This window comes from Pipistrellus hanaki (assembly GCF_964339955.1).
Source record: "Pipistrellus hanaki genome assembly, chromosome: 3".
NCBI lineage: Eukaryota > Metazoa > Chordata > Mammalia > Chiroptera > Vespertilionidae > Pipistrellus > Pipistrellus hanaki.
In genome coordinates, this window is record NC_140505.1 from 10,106,846 (window position 1) to 10,131,794 (window position 24,949).

The 24,949-nt window shown below is 44.6% G+C and overlaps 1 protein-coding gene across 1 annotated transcript in view; it reads left to right on the forward strand.

The window, feature by feature from the left end:
* Positions 1 to 305: 305 nt before the first annotated feature.
* The window catches only part of MTUS1 (microtubule associated scaffold protein 1), a gene marked incomplete at its 5' end in the record, with an annotated part of 125,249 nt that continues 100,605 nt past the window's right edge, over positions 306 to 24,949 (forward strand). The window contains one exon of the mRNA XM_084879234.1: positions 306 to 502. The remainder of the gene's footprint in view (positions 503 to 24,949) is intronic.

Below are 24,949 nucleotides of genomic sequence, written 5' to 3' on the forward strand. Positions count from 1 at the left end.
GCGGAGCCCGGAGCGCGGAGCCCGGAGCCCGGAGCGCGGAGCCCGGAGCCCGGAGCGCGGAGCCCGGAGCCCGGAGCGCGGAGCCGGCCGAGGTAGCGCCAGCGGGTCCAGGTTCCCCGGGTCCGGGCGGCGGGGCGCAGCGGGGGCGGCGGGAGGGGGCGGCGGGCGCGGGCCGGGCGGCCTCTAAGGACAAGTTTCCCAACTCGCCGCCCTCGCCCCGCCCCGCGGCGGCCGGGAGGCGGGGTGCGCGGGGAAGGGGGGAGAGGCGGGGGCCGCACCGGGACTCGGGGATCCCGCCCCGATCCCGCCCCGCAGCAGCTCCGCCGCCGGCGCGGGTGGGGTGGGGTGGGGTGGGGCCGGCCCGCGGGTGCCCAGGTGCCGATCGCCCGGGGGGGCCCGCAGCGCCGCCCAGAGGGTGCAAAGGGCGCGGGGGCGGGCATGCAGGGCCCCCGCCTCCCCGGAGCGCTCCCCGCGGGGCTCGGGCTGGATCCCAGACGCAGAGGTGAGTGCGGAGTTGCGTGGACTCCGGGGGCCCGCCTGTCATCGGCGGGGACCGCGGGCCAGGCAGAGGGAGGACGTGGCGAAGGGGTGGCGGGTCGGTATTCCGGGGGCTCAGGCGCCAAAGTTGGGGCGAAGTGGGGGGGGGGGGGCGGCGGCGCGGAGGCGGCGGGGAGCTGGCTCACGTGGGCGCGCGCAGCTGGCGCGGAGGGACGGATGCGGACCTGCTCGCTGTCACCTTGACCGTGACCGAGGGGTTCGCGGTAGACCCGGTTCCCTGCAGACGGACCCGCGTCCCCCGAGCCGGGGGCCGCCCACCAGACCCCGGCCCCGCCGGGCCCTGCAGGCAGACCATCCAGCCCTCCGGCCGGCGGCTGGCGGGGGCCGTTCCCGGTGTCAGCAATCAGGGTGAACTTGGCATTGACGGGCTTGGGCCTCTTTCACCCCCTTCTCCTCCTCTCCCCCGCCCCCCCTTCCAGCCTTCCAGCTGTCTGCCAGTCCCTGTGCCCCTCTGGCCTTGAGGCCCCAGGTGGGACTCCTGTGATCGTTAGTGGATGTGTTTGCTTTCCTTAGAACTCTGTGTCTTTTCAAGACCTACTCTCTTCCTGCGGTCGTGTTGTTGTTTTTTGACTCGGACTTACTGGACTTATTTTGGAGTAAATATGGGGAGATGAGTCCTTCATTTGGCCTGCCTGCAGTTTCACATACTTTGTTAACACTCCTTCAGCAGTCCGCGGGCTCACAGAGGAAATCCAGAGGGCTGGGTTTTGTTTGAATAAAATCAAAGTCTCAGGCAAAGCGGGGAGGGGCGCCTGCCGAGGGGAGCTGGGAGGAGAGCCTTCGTGTTTGGCCAGGTAATGGGGATTCTGTCCCCATCGCGCCGAGTCCTCAGGCCGGGCCGGCGGGTGGGCTGCGGTGGGGGTGGGGGTTAGTCTCCCTCCTCACCGCCACTCCTCGGTGGGGTGGGGTGAGGTGGGGAAGAAACCAGAGTTTCTGCTTCCTGGGAGCCTCGGACTTCCTCAAGGAGGGCAGATACACCCAGATAACAGTGTTTGCTGAACACTAAAAGGAATTGCATGCTTGGAATGGCAGTTCTGGAGACAAGACTTCTTTTTCGGGGATAATTAGGGCAGGAAATGATGGGCAATTTAAATAGGAGCAATGATGCCCTATTTGTATAGTGCTTTACAACGTGCTTTCATAATTTTTTTCTGAGGTACAATAGTCCATAGGAAAGTGATACAAAGAAATGATTAGAAACTACTCATCCCTAAGAAAAAGAACAAAATCCAGAGGAGTGGAAGTTAGTTTAAAATAATGCATAGTTATGCATTCAACTCAAAATTCGCTTGGTGTGGAGCAAATAGTTCTTCTTGCACACGACCTGCACCTTTTAATTACATGTCATTAATTGAAGGTTACAATTTTGAGTGTTGTGTAGGATTATAAAATTATAGCTAGATTTTTTTTTTTTTTTGTATTTCTTGGAAACAAAACTGCAGTTATTCGATTTGAGCATTTCAAAAGCACGTCCCTCATTTTGTTGGTCTTTATTTGTTATGATTTCAAAAGTGATGCATGCTTGCTGAATAAAAATTGGTAGGTTCAGAAAAAGTATGAGTTAATAGTCCGCCCTGGCCGTGTGGCTCAGTGGACTGGGCGTCCTTTCTGTGCACTGGAAGGCTATGTGTTTGATTCTGGATCCGAGCATATGCTGGGGTTTGTGGTTCAGTCCCCAGAAGGGGGCATGCAGGATGTTTTGTTCTCACATCAATGTTTCTCTAAAAAATAAAAATAAAAAGGGAGTTAAATAATCATTTCTTCCAAAGATAATCACAATATAACAAAGATTTTTTGTTTTTACAGTGGTGGTATATATATACTGTTGCATGCTGATTTTTTTTTTTTTTTAACACTTGAAAAGGTACTCACGTTTTCATAGTTCTTCCAGAATATTATTTTAGTGACTACATAATATTATGTAGAAGTAACAATTTGCCTAGCCATTTCCTTATAGCTGAACTTTTAATTTATTTCCTATTATTAAATATATACTGATGCAACAAACATTCTTTATAAAACTTGATCTACAGAGCATAGTTCCTTAGACGGAGTCCTTCAAACACAGTTGATTCACAAATCTCTGTATACAGATTGATTACTTGCTTTCCAAAAAATGTTATACCGAAGTGTGTTCCCGCTGGCACTCTGAGAATACCCGTGCTACTATATTCTTGTTAATATGGGGAAGCGTCCTTAGAAGGAAAAATAGTTCTTGCTAGCTTTATAGGTGAACAGTGCTATCTCAATATTTAAATTTCCGTTTCTTTGATTGCAAATAATGTTGAACACCAAAACATCTATCGATAGTGATTTTTCATTTTCCTCCCCTTTTAATTTGAATGCAGTGCCATTTTTTTTTCTTCCTTGGGCATTAGCATTTTTCTGTCAATTTATAAGAGCCTTTTATGTCTTGATAATAAATGTTTGCCTTCACATTGCAACTATTTTTCCCAGTTTTGTCTTTGCTTTACAAAGACACTTAGCACATACTTGTAGCGGATTTGACTTATAGAAGTTCTAGACTTTAATGTAGCCAAATTTGTTGACTTTCTCAAAACACAATTTCTAACACTCCCAAATCATAGTTGAAGAGCTGTGTATGACAGGGACAGAGGGTGACTTTCAAAAGACCCCCTTCCCCCAATCCTGGTTTAGATGCTTATCAAATGTCAGAACCTGCATGCCTGGAATAGAGGCTGCTCTAACACAGACTGTGTTTGTTGATGAGAAATGGTGTGCGTGGTATATACACACTCTTAGGAATAGCATTCCTGCAGATAAGAACAGAAAAGTTTTAAATTCCAGGGAATGGAAGTCTTTCAGACCTGCTGTTCCATGGTTATGTAAACCAGACTCACAATCCACTTATGTTCCGTAGTTCATCTCTAGTATTACTGTTTTGCCAGAATTCTTTTTGTATTCATATTGTAGTTTTGCATTGTTGACATGAGTCTCTCCTGATATCTAGTTGGGTGTATAGGTAGTTCATAAGTTTTCCCAGATTGGTTTCCAATGCTACTCCTAGATTAAACTGCTTACTTGAAGAGGAGACAATGTCTTCTGGAATTCCCAAACTTGAGTTACCTTTCCATAATGTGGAAGCTTAAGTATATCCTGAGGACTTAAGTATACGCTCGGCTTCATCAGAGCCCAGTCCCTTTCACTCTCCACCTTTTAGAGCCTCAGAAGAAGCCAGGGGACCAATAAGAGCCTGGAGGAGGGGGTCAGTGTGTGGTGAGGGTGTTCGGGGACACTTACTAGTAGAAATGGGCCCAGACTCTCTGTTGAGGCCACGTAGGTGACCACTTAGCTGGCAGGTGCTTGGCCATGGTGGCTTGTGGCCTGCAGAGAAGTGACTGGCTAAGGATGAATGACCCCATTCTGTTATTTTTTTAAGAAAGAAAAAAGAGCCAAAACCGGCGTGGCTCAATGGATAGAGCGTCGCTTGGCGACTGAAGGGTCCCGGGTTCGATTCCTGTCAAGGGCATGTACCTTGGTTGCGGGCATATCCCCAGTGGGGGGTGTGCAAGAGGCAGCTGATCGATGACTCTCTCTCATTGATGTTTCTAACTCTGTATCTCTCTCTCTTCCTCTCTGTACAAAATCAATAAAATATATTAAAAAAAAAAAAAAGAAAGAAAAAAGAGGGATTAGATGATATAGTCTCACTTTAGCCAGCCTGACACTTGGTTGAGAAAAGCCTGCTTTGACCAGGGTTCTTTATCCTTGGCCTAGGGCAGTTCAGGGTAACCAGGAACTGAGTTTGGCTGTCAGCTACTACTCCTAAAAATGTATTTCTAAACCAAGCTTTATAGAACATTGCCCTGATGATAGTTATTTTTTTTTTAAATGACCTCAGGCTTCTCTGAAATCAGCAGTTCTTTCCTTTTATGTGGGCAGTTGCCCATGCATGACTTTTTCTTGTTCGCTTGGCTCACGATGAAATAGGTTATTCTGCTTCGGGAGGACAGACTTGGGGGCTACTCCTTCCCCTGCAGAGAGATAGCAAGAAGACGTCACTTTCACACACTGTGACCTGATTTGCTATTTGGGATTGCCCCGGTGGCCAACTTTTATGCAATCAAGGAAGAAATGTTGAGCAAATGTACAGTGTCAAACAAATTCAATCTAGAGGAGCTTTACTAAAGCAAATAGCTTGAAGCCGTTCACAAGTACATATTTGCATATAAACCTTTGATCCCCAAATCTTACTTTTAGTATATTATAGTTAGTAACTTTCCCTTGGCCTTCAGTTTAAACTCCATTCTGAAGAGAAATAAAAACTTATTTACTTGCCTAAACCGGTTTGGCCCAGTGGATAGAGCGTCAACTTACTGACTAAAAGATCCCAGGTCCAATTCCGGTCAAGGGCATGTACCTTGGTTTACAGGCACATCCCCAGTGGGGGGTGTGCAAGAGGCAGCTGATTGATGTTTCCCTCTCATTGATGTTTCTAACTCTCTATCCCTCTCTCTTCCTCTCTGTAAAAAATCAATAAAATATTTAAAAAAAATGTATTTACTTAAAGATAAACTATTTTTAAGTCTTGTTAATAGACCCAGATCGAAATCCATGGTTGTTCTAGTGTGCCCATTTCTTATAGGAGTGAAAGTAAGAAAACTCACCCATTCTCCCTTTATTCGCACCTGGGGATTTCATTTCATTTCAAAGTTGTAAAACCAAGAGTTTTAAAGTTGCTTCAGGCCCAGCTGGTGTGGCTCAGTGGTTTGTGAATCAACCTATGAACCAAAAGGTCATGGTTCAATTCCTGGTCAGGGCATATGCCTGGGTTGCAGACTCAAGCCCCAGTAGCATGTAGGAGGCAGCCAATCAGTGATTCTTCCTCATTATTGATGTTTCTTTCTCTTTCTCCCTCTCCCTTCCTCTCTGAAATCAATGCAAACATATTTTTAAAAAATGAAGTTGCTTCCAGTTTCCCTTGAGGAAATGTGTACTTCTTGGCAGGTTGAGTAGATCCCCTTTGGGCAGTGAAAGAAGATGGGCAAGTGCAGGTTATAAGATTCTCAGACTATCTGGAAAGGGTGAAGGGGTTGCAAGGAAGCAACTTCCAGGTAACGTGATTTTGTCAAAATATTATGCTAATTTCATGTTTTAGTAGGAGTTGGGCTGAGCAGAAGGGTGGGCCTGGCCAGTCCCCCACTGTGTACCTACAGCAAGATTGGGGGGGGGGGGAGAAGGGGAAGAAAACAGACTGGCCCAGGCAGCATGTTTCAGTGGTTGAGCATCCACCTATGAGCCAGGAGGTCATGGTTCAATTCCCAGTCGGTGCACATGTCCTGGTGCAGGCTCAATCCCTAGTAGAGAGAGTGCGGGAGGTAGCTGATCAATGATTCTCTCTCATCATAGATTTCTCTTTCTCTATTTCTCTGTCTCTCCCTCCCTACCTCTCCCTTCCTCTTTGGAATTAATACAAATATATTAAAAAAAAGAAAAAACAGACTGGGAGCGTATCAGTCTTCCAGGGAAGGTGCCCTGGAAAGAAGGGTTAAAGTCGTCAAATTCCTTATCATTTCCTTTAAAGACTTTAAAGTATTTGTACCTTATCGGCTTCTATGTAAGCTCGATGCAAAGAAAAGAAAATTAGTGTTACGTTTGAGGGCCAATCATTCATAGTCACTCTGATCCCCTGCAATTAACTAAAATATTGTAGGATGTCTTATGTCCCGAATTGTCATTCAGAAAAAGAATTTCCCTCTGAGAGAGTCCCACTTACAGAGGAGCAGGAAGGAGAGGTAGAAAAATACATTCCTTTGTCCATAAACATGTCACCTAAAGAATGGGTATGCCAGCCTTCACTGGGTCTGGACTGCCGGGTTAGCTCTCTGCTATACTTTTTCTGGAGTGGAAGCGTGGTAATATTTAACTCTGGCATTGTTTACCTACGGTCCGGTTCTGAAGGAAAAGTCAATACTTCTTCACCTTATTTCAGATAAGCAGTCCGTAACTTATGGTGTGTTTTACTGCCTTCAGTGACAGGTGAGAAGTTGTCGCTTGTAGATTGTTTTGATGATTGTTAACAGTGATATCAAGTTGCACCTGCAAGGCCTTTTATGTTTTATATTTATTGATTTTTTCACAGAGAGGAAGGGAGAGGGATAGAGAATTAGAAACATCGATGAGAGAGAAACATTTATCAGCTGCCTCCTGCACACTCCCTACTGGGTGTGTGCCTGCACCCAAGGTACATGCCCTTGACCGGAATCGAATTTGTGTCCCAAACCAGTTAGGGCTGCATGGTCTTTTAAAACCTAGGTCACTTGGTAGCTTCTGGAACAAAGAGAGAAGCCAGTATAGATATAAGTAGCCTAAGAGATGACATTCCAACATGGATTCCCCTGCCCACCTCCCAACCTGTGTCAAGTTGTTTGAGTTTTATTTTTTTTAAATATATTTTTATTGATTTCAGAGAGAGAGGGAGAGGGAGAGAGAGATAGAAACATCAATGATGAAAGAGAATCATTGACCGGCTGCCTCCTGCATGACTCCCACTGGGGATGGAGCCCACAACCCAGGCATATGCTCCTGACTGGAATTGAACCCATGATCCTTCAGTCCACAGGCCTAAGCTCTATCCACTGAGCCAAGCTGGCCAGGGCAGTTTGACTTCTTTTTACAGGAAGAACTACTGGTGAAGTCCGCTTGCACTATGAAGTTTATATTTTATTATACAGTAACCCACTGTGCCATAGTTATCTCATTCTAAGGCAAATTATAGAACTGAATCATATTTGCTAACTCAATAGTCTATAATACCACAGAGGATTGCGGAAGTCCTACTCCCTGGAAAGATAGATAGATTGCAGAAACAGGAATGGGTTACAGAAGGTTCATTTTCTACTAAGAAAAAGGCACTTGTTTGATCAGATATTCAACCTAGCCCCTTTATGTAGAACGAAGTATGAATAGGGGAGAGTTAGGATTATGTTTTTGTTTTTTTTAAAAGAAAGAATTCTTTTTTAGAAAAATAGATATTTTTATTGATTTCAAAGAGGAAGGTGGAGGGAGAGAGAGAAACATCAGTGATAAAATCATTGATCAGCCCCCTCCTGCACATCCTGTACTGGGGATTGAGCCCACAATTCAGGCATGTGACCTTGATCGGAATCGAACCTGGAACCCTTCTGAGCCAAACCGGCTAGGACATGTTTTTATCATAAATAGTAAATAAAAGGCATGAGTAAAAATCCTTGCTCTTAGGATCTTAAGTCTGACTTTTGTATTGAGCGCTTTCTAGGGGCCAAACACTGCAAAGCGGAAATGCTGAATCTGGGAAAAATTGGCCCTGGTTCTCAGGGGAGTCTGTCAGAGAAGCCTCAACCGCTGCGAAAAGCACAGTTTTGGACATTTTAGTAAGTGTTCAAAGTCGCTAGGAATATTCTCTCCAGCCGTTAACATGGTGCCATGCGCTGGGGATTCTGCTGCCGGGACTAAATTCTCATAAACGGAGGGCTGTTTTGACAATTCTGGTTCTGACTTGTGATCTTGGATGGCTCTTCCTTCTCACAGAAAGAGCTGAGAAGCGAGATATTCAGCACTGCAGTCCGAGTTCCACCTTCCTTCTCTGGATAATCTTTTTAGTGACTTCCCCCCCAATATCTTTTTGTTCCATCCTGTGTGTGTCTGGAGAGGAGGGTCTAACCCTTATGATGCTGAATACATTTGCACTTCTAGAATTATTTGTACCAGATGTAGCCTGGAATAAATCATTGAAAGCATGGAGCTGGAAATTCTTGCTTCAGTTAGTCACAGCTACTAGAAGGTCTTTTAAGCCAGAGATAGCAGTGTCCTTGTTTTCCTTGACCTTGACCTTGTCCTTGTCCTTGTCCTGGTGCTTGGGCCCCCTCATTTGCTGATATGCAAGGCAATCAAAGAGCGAGGCCGCTCAGCCTGTGAAATCGGGTTCACTAGAATTGCGGGTTATTGCATTTGATGCAGTACTCTCAAGTATGGAATTTTTTGGTTTAATGCTTACAAGAGCTGGAAGGTGGGAGGTTCCTTTTCCTTCTGAGTGATAATTCTGCTTTTAATAAAGTACCTGGCATGCCCATCTGCATATACTTGTGCAGAATTAAGTCCACTCACTTGTGAGAATTTGTGACGGTTCCACTTGTACTGTCAGCCGCAAGTTGGCAGCTGCTCATGAAGAGAGACTCTGGCTGTTCCTGGTTTTGAGAAATATGTATTTCCATTTTAAAGAGGAATCCGGATGGGTTTTCAGTCTGGGGTTGCTCTTGTGTGTCTCAGAGTAGTTTTGCATTTCTGGAAAACTTTTTGATGGTTCACTAAAATCGCTGGTTATTGCATTTGATTCAGTACTCTCAAGTATGGAGTTTCTTGGTTTAATGCTTAAAAACTTCTGATGTTGCTCTATGGAGATATTCATGACAACTATGCAGAGGGATTTACCAAGTAATTTTTATTCTAGTCTAGTCAATGGAAAGGGATTGGAGATAGGAAAAATCATGTATTCCCTTTTTTATATAAAATTTAAATGATTTTTATATTGCACATATGATTATTATGGTAAAAAATGTTGGTTATGTCTTACTACACTAAATATTTAAGATTTATAATTTTGTAGGAACATAGTTAAATGAAAATTATTTTCTGCTTATATTGTATAAATAGAAGCCTACTGGGCAGGATATTAGTTTTCATCCTCTCCTTTGTCCTTTTAAAAAAAAATATATATATTTTTATTGATTCCAGAGAGGAAGGGAGAGGGAGAGAAAGATAGAGACTTCATTGATGAGAGCAAATCATTGGTTGGCTGCCTCCTGCCTGCCCCCTCCTGGGGATGGAGCCCATAACCCTGCATGTGCCCTTAACTGGAATCAAACCCTGGACCCTTCAGACCGCAGGCCAACACTCTATCCAACTGAGCCAAACCGGCTAGGGCTCCTTCCTCCTGTTTTTATTAAGATTGGGATAATAAAACAAATAGAGGCATGTTATTTTTCTTCCCCTGATGCCCATTATGAAACCTTGGAGATATACTTGGTTATAGAACTGGAAAATACGTTGCTGGAATCTAGAACATTTGGGACAGGAATGCAATGGAGTGTGCACAGGCTTTTAAGTTAGACCAAGTTGGGTTCCTGTGTGAGATCTACGCTAGGCCACGTGATTTCCTGCACCCGTGGCCTCATGGGGACGGTGGGATAATACCTGTCTCCTGGGGCTGTTCTACCACATTGCCAGCCATACAGAAAATTATGATATTTAATGCTAATCATAGCTTTCCTTTGTTTCTTGTTTTAAACCTCTTCTGATCATGGAATTTAAAATTCCTCCACTCCCTCCTGGTGGAGGTGTTTCTGGACTCTGCATAGGAGCCTGGAATGTAATAACTTTCCCTCTTCCTGAAAAAAGAATCAGTGTGTACTAAGAACAGTTGAGATTATTTATTCTTGGACTCCAGTTTTGTAACCTCTTGATTTTCTTGAGGGATTGAGTTTAGTGAGTTGGTCTATTTTGATATATATGAGCTGGATTAAAAAAAAAAATCAAAGCAGATACTTTCATCTTTGCTGAAGTCTGTAAATTATATTGCTGGTTTGCTATCAGCACATTCTAAAAGCACTTAGAGTGAGTCATCACTTTGAACCAATACGCTCTTGTGGCTTTTAAAGTGCTGCCATCCGCTGCTCTAATTTTTAATTTGTAGTTAAGCCCACCAACATTTATTTATATTTAAGAGTTTTAAAGTGTTATCATTCATATATTTAAATACGAAGGCAATTCTGAATTTTCACTTTGCAAGCAAAGTGAAATAATAATTCCATATGTTTTTGGAAAGTACCTTGTAAATATGATGTCAATTAAGGACATCAGTCAGCCCTGTGAGGCGGGCGGGGCTGGTTGTGTGAATTCTGTTCTGTCCAGGAGGACGCTGAGCACTGGAATGTTTGGTAGATGTTTTGCATTATGATGAGTAAGCTAAGGAAATAGGGCGAGGACCCAGGTCTTCCCTCCTGGTCCATCCCACACTCCCAATGTGATGTTGTTACTTGACTGCTTTCCATTTCCATCCGAAGTAATACATTGTTGTTGGCAGAGTTTTCTTCACATTGGTGCTGAAATGAGATCAAAGGCATGCAGTAGTTCGGATATGTAACGTTTCAGATGACATAGCTTAGAATTGTGACTGTCATTCTCTCCCCCGCCCCCATTTTCTAACCACAGACTATAAACCAGAATGTTAAAATCTAGTAAGCCATTAAATTACTGGCAATAAATTGAAAATTGACAGCTACAGATTATTACAATGATATATATTACATTTCCATGGGATTTTATAGTTTTCAGACTTTTTTTCAAGAAGAACCAAATAAAATTTTATCTGAACAGTCATTTGAATCATTCCATTGATTGTACAAGAATACATTATTAAAATGTATCCATTTATAGATAGCAATCCAAGGTCACATATCTTTAAATATACTGTGTTTCCCCAAAAATAAGACATCCTCCGAAAATAAGACCTATTTACAGGTTTCCTTCTGAGTGAAATATAAGGCATCCCCCCGAAAATAAGGCCCCCTCTAGGCTAAACATGAGAGATTTGGTCCACTGATTCTGAAAGAAATGGAGTCACAAGAAATTCACCAGGGAATTCAGGAATTGGATTGTTATGATGATGTTCCAGAAGATGATGACATGATTGTCATTGAATAAATGAGTAAATTCTTGATACTGTAGGATTCACAGTTTGTCTGGTTTGTGTTGACAACTACCGTACTACCGTACCGTATACAGGTAATAAATTTCCTTTATTTTCATTTAACAATAAATGTGTACCGGATTCTTCATGGAAAAATAAGACATCCCCTGAAAATAAGACCTAGTGCATCTTTGGGAGCAAAAATTAATATAAGACACTCTTATTTTCGGGAAAACAGGATATATATATATATATATATATATATATATATATATATATAATTGATTTCAGAGAGGAAGGTAGAGAGAGAAACATCAATGAGAGAGAATCATTGATTAGCTGCCTCCTGCACGCCCCGCACTGTGGATGGAGTCCACAAGCTGAGCATGCACCCTGACCAGTAATTGAACTGTGGCCTCCTGGTTCATAGGTCGATGCTCAAACCACTGAGCAACACTGGCAGGGCCAAGGTCATATATCTTGAATAGGGACTGATATTTGCTTTTTTGAAACACTTTTTCTATAGAAATTTTGAATCCCATTTCCTTATTTTAAGCTGCACGGAGGCAGGTAATTCTTGGGTAAACGGTGGTAATCCCAGATAGAAATTTAACTAGGAGATGAGGCCTGCTGTCAGCCAGAACTGGGAAGAGAATGTCTGTAAAACCACAGTTACACCCGGATATCAGTCATGGTTTCTAGCCTGAAGGTCAACGGTTTTCGCTTACCAAAGTGACTTCTAAGGGAAGTACAGTGTAGGACTTGAAAAGGCCCTTTACATAGACTGGCTCTTCTTTGGGCCGCTCCTGCAAGATAGATGTGAACACACCTTAACCTCTACTGAGGAGCTTTTATTTGCCAGTGGAAAGCCTCACATAGGTACTAATCATTTTCAAATAAAGGGTACAGGAAGTTGGTGTTTAGCGAAGGTTGGGAGACACAGTGTGAGGTGCCTGCCAACTTGCATAACTATACATACAGGACATTTTTCATTTGGCCTTGGCCTGACTCAAATGGAAAATTATTTCTTTTTAGCCACGTGGACTTGGAAGAGATATGGCAACTGTCCGAAGGGTTTTAAACAAGGAGCTGTTCATGGTTATTAACACTTTCAAGGAAAGACTTCCTTTTAGCTTTACACACTGCCCTGCACACCCAGTCCATTTTCCTTCCCCTAAACAGCCTGTGCTACCTTTTGGTAATATTTTTTTTTAATTAGTAGAGTTTAAAAAAATATTCTTATTGATTTCAGAGAGGAAGGGAGAGGGAGAGAGCGAGATAAAAACACCAACAATGAGAGAGACCCATTGATTAGTTGCTTTCTTGCATGCACTCCAATTGGATCAGGGATCAAGCATGCAACTGAGGTGTGTGCCCTTGACCAGCATCAAACTTGGGACCCTTCAGTCCACAGGTTGATGCTCTACCCACTGAGCCAAACCAGCTAGGCCTTGGACAACTTTTTTTTTTTTTTTTTTAAAGTATATAATTTAGAAACAAATAGAATGCAGTCTTTACATCATCATCATCATTATTTATTTATTTATTTATTTATTTATTTATTTATTTATTAGCTCAACTCTACAGTCCTTGACGGTGGCCCTTGATTGGTATTGGATGTAAGTGGGGATTTGGTTTTATTTATTTGCTTTTATGGGGACAGTCCAGTCTGTGTTGGCTCAGTGCTATCCTGGAACTTCGTCTTGTTGTTTTGACTCTTACTCTCCTTACTGATCTTCATGAAAAAGCCTACTTTTTGATAAAATTCTGAAACTTATCTACAATACGATGTAATATCCACACAAGCAAGAAATTAATTTGTTCCCCTCTTTATCAGGAGTACGTAGAATCGTGCTTTATATTTAGTTGCTCAGAAATGTGTGGAAGGAATGCTGACTTAGAGAGTCTTTCAGATTCTCAGTTCGACTGGTTTGGGATTGTAGACACCTGGTACGTGGTCCTGACCGACCTGACTGGTAGATGGTGATTGTTTAGGTCAGTGGCCATAGAGGGTCATAGCCAGAAACCAACTCCTTAAGGGGGTCTTCATGAATATATTCAGGAGGTAACAGTAAAACTTAAAATTCTACATAAGTAGGACATATTTGATATCAGACAAAAATGGTACTTAATAGGTGTAGTCAACATTCCAGGTTTTAAATTGGGTAGGAAGGAATTAGTTGGAAGGTGGATTACAGAACAAGAGCCAAGGAAAACATCTGTAGGTTTCAGTGTGAGTGAACGGATGTCTTCTGGAATATGCACTGCTGTCTGCTGGCCACATGATCTGTGAGAAACACTAGGGATAAAATTAAGTACCATGAAACGCACCTGGACTAAGTGTACAAAGATGAATTTTGACAAATACAGATCTATATAACCAATACAGTTAAGATAGATCTATCTAATCTAATCATATCTATCTAGTACATATCCATTACCCCAGCGATTTCCCTTGACCATATGAACATGTCGCTAAGCTTTGTCATAAGTTAAATGAGGGTAAATAATAAAGCTTCTTTCACAAGGTTGTTGCCGTGATAACAGTAGCCACTAACAATTCTGAGTTAGAAACTTTCACAAAATTCTTGTTAACTCTTACAACAACCCTTAGGAGCTCTATTGTTATTGTGATATCCATTTTTATTGATGAGGAAAATGTGGCCACTGACTTGCCCAAGGTAGAGAAGCCAGTTATTGAGTAGATGTGGGACCTCCCCACGAATAGCACATGCTCTCCGTGTCCGGGCAGATGTGGGTCCATATAGCTCTATCTAGAGCTGCCAAAAGTTAGTAGATTTTATTCCTGTGGGAAGGAGTGCAGAAGGGAGATCAGGATTACACATTGGAGCCAGGTTTGATGGCCATTGCTATTTATTAACTCTGTTTCTTGGACAAGGTACTGAAGTTGTGGAAATATCAAGTTGGACTTCTATAAAAGGAGAGGAGGCTTTGGAGGAAGGTGGCGGTCATGGGACCCGCCTGTCCCACGGCTGTCACTGGGAGGAGGACTGTGAGAACGCTTTGTGGACTTGGAAGAGCTGTGTGTTGCCTTTGTTATCTTTATCCAGGGAAGAAGTAGCTGCCCGCTGCCCCATCCTGGCCTCACACACTCTGCTGACTGTGGCAGGACAAGTGGGAATTGACAACGTGTCAGCAAGAGACAGTCCCCACTTGTCAGCCCCCGATGCCCTGAGCATCGTGGACACAGCTTTGTTGCTCAGAAGTCCTTCCAACATTCAAAAGCCTCAGACAGTGTGACAGCTGTTAGGTCAGTCTCACTCGACACAATACTTGTCAACTTTATCAGGAAAGAGTATATATGATTTAAATTCTGTTTTGATTTTTTTCTTTCTGAAATACATCTGAAGCAGTATGAGCTGGTGTGAGGTGGATGAGTTCCTAAGTGATTTAAAGAACCCAGGTGATGTTCCGGCCTGACCGGAGTTATTTTCTGCCTGCTTCTTCTCTTTCTGAAGGTGAACTGGTTTCCCAGGATGCTTGGGTGCCAGTTACTAGACTTACTACCTAACTTCAGAATTTATATTTGGTCAATTCTAACTTCCTTTTCAGGGCTGTTCTCTCCTCTCAGGGTTGTTTTTCTCCCTCCCCAGGACACCCACATCTGGGATGGTACCTGGGTTGAGGAGGAGCTTTATAGCACCAGGATCTCAGGAAATGGGTGAGGTTGTCTGGTCCAGCTGCTGCCTTCTGGAAGTCATGGCCTCTGTGGAATCATTCCTCATGGTTGGTCTGTAGATGGCTGTGTCCAGGTGTGTCCTGGTTGATCTGCAGATGACTGTGTGTGTGTCCCCTGGTTGCTCTGTAGATGGCTGTGTCCAGATGTGTCCTGGTTGGTCTGTAGATGGCTGTGTGTGTGTGTGTGTTTGTGTGTGTGTGTGTGTGTGTGTGTGTGTCCTGGTTGGTTTGTAGATGGCCGTGTGTGTGTGTGTGTGTGTGTGTGTGTGTGTGTGTGTCCTGGTTGGTCTTTAGATGGCCCTGTGTGTATGTGTGTGTGTGTGTGTGTGTGTGTGTGTGTGTGTGTATGTGTCCTGGTTGCTCTGTAGATGGCTCTGTCCAGGTGTGTCCTGGTTTCTGTGGTCTCTGTTGTGGCTTCCAGTGGAGGGATCAGGATACAGAGACTCTTTCTTGGTCTGTCCTGGCCTTTTCTGGCCCTGGCCCTCTCAGCACTCTTTTATGTGTGTCTTTCTCTCTGGTCCTCCTCTTTGATCTTCTGGAGAGTTGGGAAACTGCCATGAGTATCCCATCTGGCAGCCTCTGGCAGCCTTCCTCCTCCTCCTCCCGCCCTCCTTGCCCTGCTGCCCTTTCCTCCCAGCCCAGAGGTTCCACGTGAGGATGTGAGCGGGAATGGTGGAGGGCTTGGAAACAAAGTGTCTCCAAGATACAGTTAAATGGAAAAATATGTGCTAACATTTCCATCAGGCGAAATTTTGTAATGTAAGCTAAAAGAAGGTTCTTTAGTCCGCAGTATCTACTCCCTTCAGTTTTGTGTGAAAACATGACGTGTGTCATGTGGTGGTAGGAGCAAAGATGCTCTTTTATGAAGTGTTGGCAGTAGTAGAAATGCCCTTTTATAACTGTGGGTAGTAGCAAACAGGTATTTTGTCTGACGCGCCCTTAGTGGCAACATGAAAAGCTGGCTTCCCCATGTTGTGTCTCCAGATTTGGGGAGGGGAAAGTTTCCAGAACGCCTGAAAGGCTGAGGCACTCCCCTGCCTGCTCCTTATGCTTCATCTTCTCCCGGGATCCATGTCCACAGCAGCAGTGCTTCCTTCGGCTCCGGCGGGCTTTCTCTTTTTTAAAATATTTTATTAATTTTTTACAGTGAAGAAGAGAGAGGAATAGAGAGCTAGAAACATCGATGAGAGGGAAACATCGATCAGCTGCCTCCTGCACACCCCCTACTGGGGATGTGTCCGCACCCAAGGCACATACTCTTGACCGGAATCGAACCTGGGACCCCTCGGTCCGCAGGCTGACGCTCTGTCCACTGAACCCGGCGTCTTTTCCTTGCGCAGCATTTGTAATGATGTCCCTGCGCTGTCTGCTCAGTGGCACTGAAGGCGCTCTGAAGGTCCCTGAAGACGGGGCGGTCTTGTGCTCCCAGCAGCTTAGCTGGCACGCGCTAGAGGTGCCTGTCTTGATTGACTTTCACCTACCAGTGATTTTAAATGCTGTCACAGGCCATCATACAGTTGGGAGCCAGACTCGATCATTGTCACAGACCTGAAGACTTGGCATTAAACATGTAGCCTTAGAAATACGAAGCCAAACACAGCCGAGTTGGTGAATTCCCACCTTCTTCTGCAGCACAGTGCATACTCAGTGTCTTTTTTTATTAAAAAAGAATTACATCATCCATTTCTCTGAGTCTTAAGATTCTGAGATCCCATAGGCTCCCTCTTCTCTCAGTCCCACCTGAGAAACACACAAAGTGGCCAGTTTGAGAGCAGTGAGAGTCTGTTCTGGGCCTGAGGGCAAGGCGGGGACGTGCCTGGGTTTCTTGCTTCTAAGGTCCATGCTGTGTTACTTTGTTCTCTCTGCACACGTGCGCCCCCCCAACCCCTCACACACACACACACACACACACACACACACACACACGTGTAGCCATCCTGGCGCTCCGCAGGTGGAGGAGGGGAGGGTGCCTGACAGGTGGAGATGTGCTCACTCACCTTCTGGCCCAGAGACTCCCGATGAGTGACGCTCCCTGCCACGCCAGGACCAGTGCGTGAGCCGTTGTCATTCCTCGGACCCGCAGTTCTGAGTCAGGCCAGCTTGTCTGCTCAGATCCTGGGGCCAGCGTGTTGTCCCAATGCTTTCTTGAGGTCTTCATTTAGTGTTATCCGTACGGATCGGGAGAGCAAATATTTTTGACACAAAAGCTTGGGGGTTCAGAAAAGATATACAGTTTTAAAAATACATATTTTTGTTAACTTTAGAGAGGGGGGGAGAGCTGGAATCCTCAGCGATAAGAGAGAATCATTGATTGGCTGCCTCCTGCAGGTCCCACACTGGGGCTGGAGCCCACTACAGAGGCATGTGCCCTTGACTGGAATCGAATTTGGGACCCTCCAGTCCCCGGTCCGACGCTCTGTCCACTGAGCCACGCCGGCGAGGGCAAAGATTCTTCACTAAAGCTGAGACCAGTTTTGGTACGCTGTGATATCCTGGGATGACACAGGTGAAATACATAAATGTGTTTCCCTCTCTTATTTCTTAGCTGTGCTCTCCCAGGAAGTTTCAGTTGTTAAAACACCCAAACCTAGTTTGAGGTTCTCATGCTTCATTTTGGTAATGAGATGGGAAAACCAACCGAGCATTTAAATGGACGTTCATGCTGCTAGGCTGACTTTTATAGACATGGAGGAGTGGGTGAGATGAGGTTTAACATCAGACATGGTTAGTGTTCCTGGAAGCCTGTTCCAGTTTGCAGACGGTACAGTATGCGGTTACATTTTTAAATAGCACAAGGGGGTAGTTAACATACTGCACTGTCTTGCTGCACTCTCCTCTTTTTGAAAGATGACTAAAGTTTTCTTTGAATATTTTTATCAATAGCAACCTCTTTCCAAGGCTGTTACATAACTCTTAATTTTTTTTTAATTTATTGATTTTTAGAGAGAGAGAGAGATTGATTTGTTGTTCCACTTATGTATGCATCTGTCAGTTGCTTCTTGTATGTTCCCTGACCAGGAATTGAACCCATAGCCTTAGTATATTGGGACGACACTTTGACCACCTGAACTACCTGGCCAGGGCTGTTATATAAATCTTAACGTTGCTGCTGGACATGATATTTTAGGAAAAAGAAATCTTACCCCTGAGCTGTTGCACATTTTCTGGTACATGGATTAAAATTCTCCTAAGATTAGGAGCTCTTTCATCTTTGATTCCTTTTTTTTTTTTTTTTAAACCGGATGGAACCACAGGCAGGGTCGGCTGGCACACTTGCCGTGGAGCCTGGTGTTGGTCTGGCCAGAGGAGGGCTACGAAGGTCATGGCCCCGTGACCTTGGAGGGCATGCTGCTGTGGCGCTCAGGGGCGTCTTGCTGTGTTAGCAGAGGAGAGCTGCCAAGTCCTACCGGGACTTGCCTGGCTTCTGAGGGGTTTCTTTCCAAAGATTGCCTCATGGGTGTCCAGGCCAACTTAGAAATCAGAGAGAGGCCGCAGGCCTAAAAATAGCCCCGCCTGGAGGAGGGCGGCGTGGCCCGGAGCCTCGGCTGATCTGCTGCCAGAGGCGGCGGGCGGCAGGGAGGGGGGCACAGGGACTGTCCTTCCCGGCGTGTGTGGGGGCGTGAATGTCCCCCTGACTGAGTGACTTAGAAACTTTTACTAAGTAAGTATTACTGGTGATCCCTTTTATTATTTATTTATTTATTTTTAATATATTTTATTGATTTTTTACAGAGGAAGGGAGAGAGATAGAGAGCTAGAAACATCAACCAGCTGCCTCCTGCACGCCCCCTACCGGGGATGTGCCCGCAACCAATGTACATGCCTTTGACCGGAATTGAACCTGGGACCTTTCAGTCCGCAGACCGACGCTCTACCACTGAGCCAAACCGGTTTCGGCTCTCGATGTTTCTAACTTGCAAAAAAAAATAAATATATATATATTTTGTATTTAATGTTGGCCACAGCATGCTGGAAGAGTGGAAACAGTAACGTGCCTTGTCTCCTATACGCTGGGAGCACAGGGCGCAGCATTGTTCGGAAACTTGCAGACAGCAGGTCCTTTAAACAAAGACCTATACATCTAACATGGGGACTTATGGGGGTTTATGTGACACAATCCTAAGCACACTCTGGATATACTGAATGTTGACAAGATGGAGTTGTGTAATCACCAACCACAATAAAAATAAGCAGAAATGTTCATCTCCTCAAAGTGTCCCCATGCCCCCTCGGCTCTCCCCTCCTCTCCCTTCTCACCTGGACAGACTCACTGGTGTGAGTCCTGTGCTCATGGCCTTGCCTTTGCAGGTGGTATGTAAATATCTTCCTAGATAGCACGATTGTCTTCTTTCCCTTCACGTATGCATTGGCGGTACCTTTCTCTCATTGGATCAGTGGTCTGCCTATTTAATGCTGAGTGATAACCTATATAATAAAAGCCTAATATGCTAAGTGTCTGGTCATCTGTTCAACCAGTCAAAAGCATAATATGCTAATAATATGCTAAGGCCATTCAACTGCTCACTATGACATGCACTGACCAGCAGGGGGCAGACGCTCCTACTGGTAGGTTAGCTTGCTGCTGGGGTTTGGCGGATTGATCGGGACTGAGTGAGATGTGCCAGACATGCCCTGGAGCCCTCCCACCATCCCTTCCCAGTTGGCCAACTTCCTGTGTACCTCCCCAGCCCCAATTGTGCACTGGTGGGGGCCCTCGGCCTGGCCTGTGCCCTCTCGCAATCCGGGACCCCTAGGGAGATGTCCGAGAGCTAGTTTAGGTCTGATCCCACAATCCAGACCAAGGGACCCGACTTGTGCACAAATTCATGCACCGGGCTTCTAGTTTCATTATATGGATGTACTATGATTTTTAAATTCATCCACTAGTGATGGACATTTTTGTTATTCCTCATTTCAGCAACGATTAGATTTTTCTTCCTGGTTTTGACGAATAACAAAGACAGGACGGAAATAGCATCAGTAATCCACAGCTCCTTACCCTACCCAATTCACGTCTACTGGTTTTCATGTTCTTTTCCTCTGTGTATTAAATGGTAGCATTTCATTGATTTACGTTAGTGTGATTTTTAAATCAGTCCCTTGCTCACATTTGGATTGTCTCTGAGCCATCATAGTTGTAGAAAATAAGCTGGGAAAGCCTCTCTTTAAAGTCTTTCCTATGGCAAGTTCCTGGCAGCAGTTTACTTACGACTCTTAATTGAAGGTAATAGAAATCCAAGCTACCTCGGGGGACACGTGGATCCATGTTATTGGTGCATGGGGTGTTTCTCGGAATTCAGCGTAAAGGAAGTTGTAGTGAATCAAATCAGGCCGATCCATCTCCTCACTGGCTTTCGTTTCTGCATCTCTTGGGACGTTGGTAGCAATCTTTTCTCTTCCTGTGCTCTGGGTGCATGGAGATGGAGGCTAATCCCAGAGCTTGGACTTTTTCCATGGACACACCGTGCCTAAATAGCTGCTCCACATTCCAAATGCTGGGGGGAGAGGCTCCGGCCCCCTTTGAGGCAGGAGCCTATCCCAGGGCTAGCTCCCCCGGAGGAGCCCACTCCAGTGAGGAAAAGGGGCTGGTCTCAGAGTGGGGAGGAGGCTGCTGTGACCTGAGCTCAGGCTCAGAGGTTTTCACTAAAAGTAAGATGACATCCAACCCATTTTTATGACTGTTGACATTGCTTTCCAAAAGGACAATGACCATGAGGTCTTTAAAGAGGAAAAGTATTACCCATAGTAACTTTTAAAAAATATATATATATTTATTGATTTCGGAGAGGAAGAGAGAAACATCAATGATGGGAGAGAATCATTGATTGGCTGCCTCCTGAACATAGCCTACTGGGGATCGTGCCTGCAACTGGGCATATGACCCGACAGGAATAGAACTGTGACCTCCTGGTTCATAGGTTGATGCTCAACCACTGAGCTATACCAGCTGGGCTACTTTTTTATATTTGTGTTTAAATATTAAAAACAGTTGTCTTTAGTCATATGTGGAATCTAATGAAAAAGTTAACTAATAAAATAGAGACAGACTCATAGAGAGCAGACTGACAGCTGTGTGTGTGGTGGGGGGCAGTGGGAGAGTGAAGGGATTGAGCAAAAAAAGGAAAAAAAAGAGAAAGAACTTGTGGACACAGACAACAGTGTGGTGATTGCAGCGGGGAGCTGGAGATGCGTATGGGGGGAGAATGGTGATGGATGGCGACTTTATTTGGGGTGGTGAACACACAATGCAGTGTGCAGATGCTGTGTTATGGGATTGTGCATTTGAAATCTGTATAATTTTGTTAATCAGTGTCACCCCAATAGATTCAATGAAAAGAAAAAATATATAAAAAACATATAAGGTTGAAAAAAATAGTTGTTTACCACTTAAAATTTTTTATTTCTATTTTTATTTCTAATTTTTAAAAATATATTTTATTGATTTTGTACAGAGAGAAAGGGAGAGAGATAGAGAGTTAGAAACATCGATGAGAGAGAGAGTCATCGATCAGCTGCCTCTTGCACACCCCCTACTGGGGATATGACCGCAACCAAGGTACATGCCCTTGACCGGAATCGAACCCGGGACCTTTCAGTCCCCACGCCGAAGCTCTATCCACTGAGCCCAACCGGTTTCGGCTTTATTTCTATTTTTATTTTTATTTCAGAGACGAAGAAAGGGGGAGAGAAAGATAGAAACATCCATGATGAGAGAGTATCATTGATTGGCTGACTCCTGCACTCCCCTTACTGGGGTTTCAGCCCGCAACCTGAGCATGTGCCTTTGACCAGAATCAAACCTGGGACTTTCCAGTCCGCAGTCCAATGCTCTATCCATTGAGCCAAACCAGCTAGGGCTGTTTACCACTTTTTAGTTTTGATCCATCACCTATGAGTGCTGTTTAGTGAGGTTGCTAAGATAATATGATTATAGTCAACATTCATTGATTGCTAACGTAAACTAAGACATGCCTGAGACTTCTGCCAACACACAGATGCTCGTCAGACAGCTCTTATTCTCGGAATCATGCGATCAAGTTGAGATGTATTTAACCCTGAAGCAGGAACTTCTTACGTGGGCCTGGAGTGGGAGCGTTCCATGTAGAGGTAGTGGCATCAACCTTTCTCTGGAAATAATAGCAACGCTATTAATGAGTGGTTTGGTGTGTGTGTGTGTGTGTGCGGCGGGGGGGGGGGGGGGGGGGGGGGGGAGGTTCTAAGCACCTCGATTTAACTGTGAAACAGCTGCCTAGAAACCTGTTCCTAAGTTGTGGGACTCAGTTGGGTTTGCCCTGGTTACTATCTCAGTTACTTCTCTGAAATCATTTATCTGTTTGATGACTTATGTTGGTAGAGTGAGAATTTAAATGAGGGTTTTTAATAGCACAATTTGCAAACTTAAGGTATGCATTCCTGTGTCCAGGCGGGCTGGGCTCTCCCTCTGGGACTGTGGTTCCACCTGGCAGCCGTGTGGAGCCACAGTGGTTAGTGTGGTGACAATTGCTCTGGTGTAGACCTTTCCATTCATGGTATCACTGGTAGCGTATGCGATCTCAAATGCTCAGGGGGCAGCCCTGAATTCCAAGACCTGGAGTGTAATTTAAAATATATATATATATATATATATATATATATATATATATATATATATATATATTTTTTTTTATTTTTTATTTTTTATTTATTTTTTTTACAGAGAGGAAGGGAGAGGGAGAGAGAGTTAGAAACATGGATGAGAGAGAAACATCGATCAGCTGCCTCCCGCACACCTCCTACTGGGGATGTGCCCACAACCAAGGTACATGCCCAGAATCGAACCTGGGACCTTTCAGTTCGCAGGCCGATGCTCTATCCACTGAGCCAAACCGGTTAGGGCTGGGCGGTAATATTTTTCTCATTATCTATAGATTGGGAAAGTTGAGTTAGCAGTGAAGTTAGACTATTAGCTCTGGCATTTCTAGTCTGTAGTGTTGCCCCTTCCTCCCCTTTTTTAAAATTGTGGTAAAATATACATAACATAAAATGACCATTTTAACCATTTATGAGTATGCAATTCCGTGATATATAGCACATTCACAGTGCTGAATAGGCATCACCACTATCTAGTTCCAGAGTTTTCCATCATCTCCAACAGGAACTTTGAACTCATTACAGAAGAATTTCCCATTCAACTTTCCCACCAGCCCCGATAACCTGTCCTACTTTCCATGAATTTACCTGTTCTAGGTACTTCATGTAGTAAGAATCCACCATTTCTTTTTGCATTTGGCTTATTTCCCTTAGCATGTTTTCAAGGTTCATGTGTTTGCAGCATGTATCGGAATGTCCTTGTCACGGAATCCTACTCCACAGCATCTGGTGGTAGTCAGAGTCAAGTAGAAAAAGGAACTTGTTCGCTTCTCTTTTCTGTCTTGGGATGCATTTTCCGTGGAAGGAATGCTCTAACTTGCATTTAGCTCCTTGGTCCTTACACATCTGTTAAGGGCCTCCAAGGATGTTTGTAGGTTTTATGAAACTGGTAACAGTTAAATCATGGACTCAATGGGCTTCTGTTTGGGAGGCAGCCCAGGAACCTGTCATCATACAGAGCATTGCTCTAGGAAAATTAGTTTTGGCTGATAATAAACTTCCACGTGAACTTTGGAAGAGAACCTGCTTGCCCGGTGGGGACTGCCTGTCCCAGCAGCAGTACAGCCTAAGGTGGAGTCAGGAGGAGAATGGAGGAAGGAGGAAGTGAATGTGGGCAAGAGTATGAGCGTTGAATGAGCAGCCTTGCCTCTGAGGCCCACATACCAACTGAGCGCTCTGAGCTCGGGTTTCCACGCAGACACACTGGCTGTGGATACCGAGTGTGGAGCGGTGAAGACTGTACACTGGTGGACAGAAACGGAAGTGAGGAGGGAGATGTGAGCAACTTCTTCCTGGGAGGCCCTGCTGGGTTTTGGTGCTCCAGCCAAGTGCAGCGTCTTACCCTACGTCTGCCTCTGTGCACGCCGGCCACCGATGCCAGCACTGGGCTTTCTGGGTTCTTCCAGCCCCTCCAGCCTGGAGTTCCTGCAGCCAATCCCAGCCTCTCCCCTCACTGCTGCACGTGGGATTGGTGACTTGCGGCGTCACAAAGTGTTTTAAAAGTTTGGTGCAGAGACATTAATTTCCAGTGATGTATTATTCATTATTTCTCTCCTTGGGATCTGATTTCTCATCTTCCTATTTATTTTACTGTTGACTTTTATTTCTCTTGGATCCTCACTGGTGTCTCTGGGAATAAAGACTAATATTTTCTTTTCTTTTTCTTTTCTTTTTTTTTTTTTTTTAATAGATTTTATTGATTTTTACAGAGAGAAAGGGAGAAGGATAAAGAGTTAGAAACATCAATGAGAGAGAAACATCCATCAGCTGCCTCCTGCACACCCCCTACTGGGGATGTGCCAGCAACCAAGGTAAATGCCCTTGACTGGAATCGAACCTGGGACCCTTCAGTCCGCAGGCCAATGCTCTATTGAATAGAGTCTATTCTCTGAGCAAAACTGGTTAGGGCAGGACTAATAGTTTCTCAGCCTAAGTTAACTTTACAAATCAATCAGAGAAAAGAGGGGAAGTTGTGTGTGGGTGTTGGTTGCATGTGCTTAGGAAGCTGAGGGATGACTTAGTTCATAGTAGCTCCTTTTTTTGGAGGACCAATCTTTTTTCAATTCTCTTACCTGGATTACAATAGTCTTGCTCTGTAATCTTCCCTCGGTTCCTAAAATATCACTTTTTCAAAGACCTGTGCTCTTTAGTTTCTTCCTACCTCCCCCCCCCCCCCCCATTTCTTTGTGACGAATCACAGGTGGTTGAACGATCCTCTGCTTATTGACTAATGTTCTCAAGGACTTTTACTTAGTGCCTCCTGTATCACTGAGTGATATTGGGTTACAGAAAGGCTTGAGCATATGGAGTTTAGTTTTCGGCCTAGTTTCTCCTTGTAGAAAAATTTAATCTCTTGTGAGACCCGGTAGGGAACTG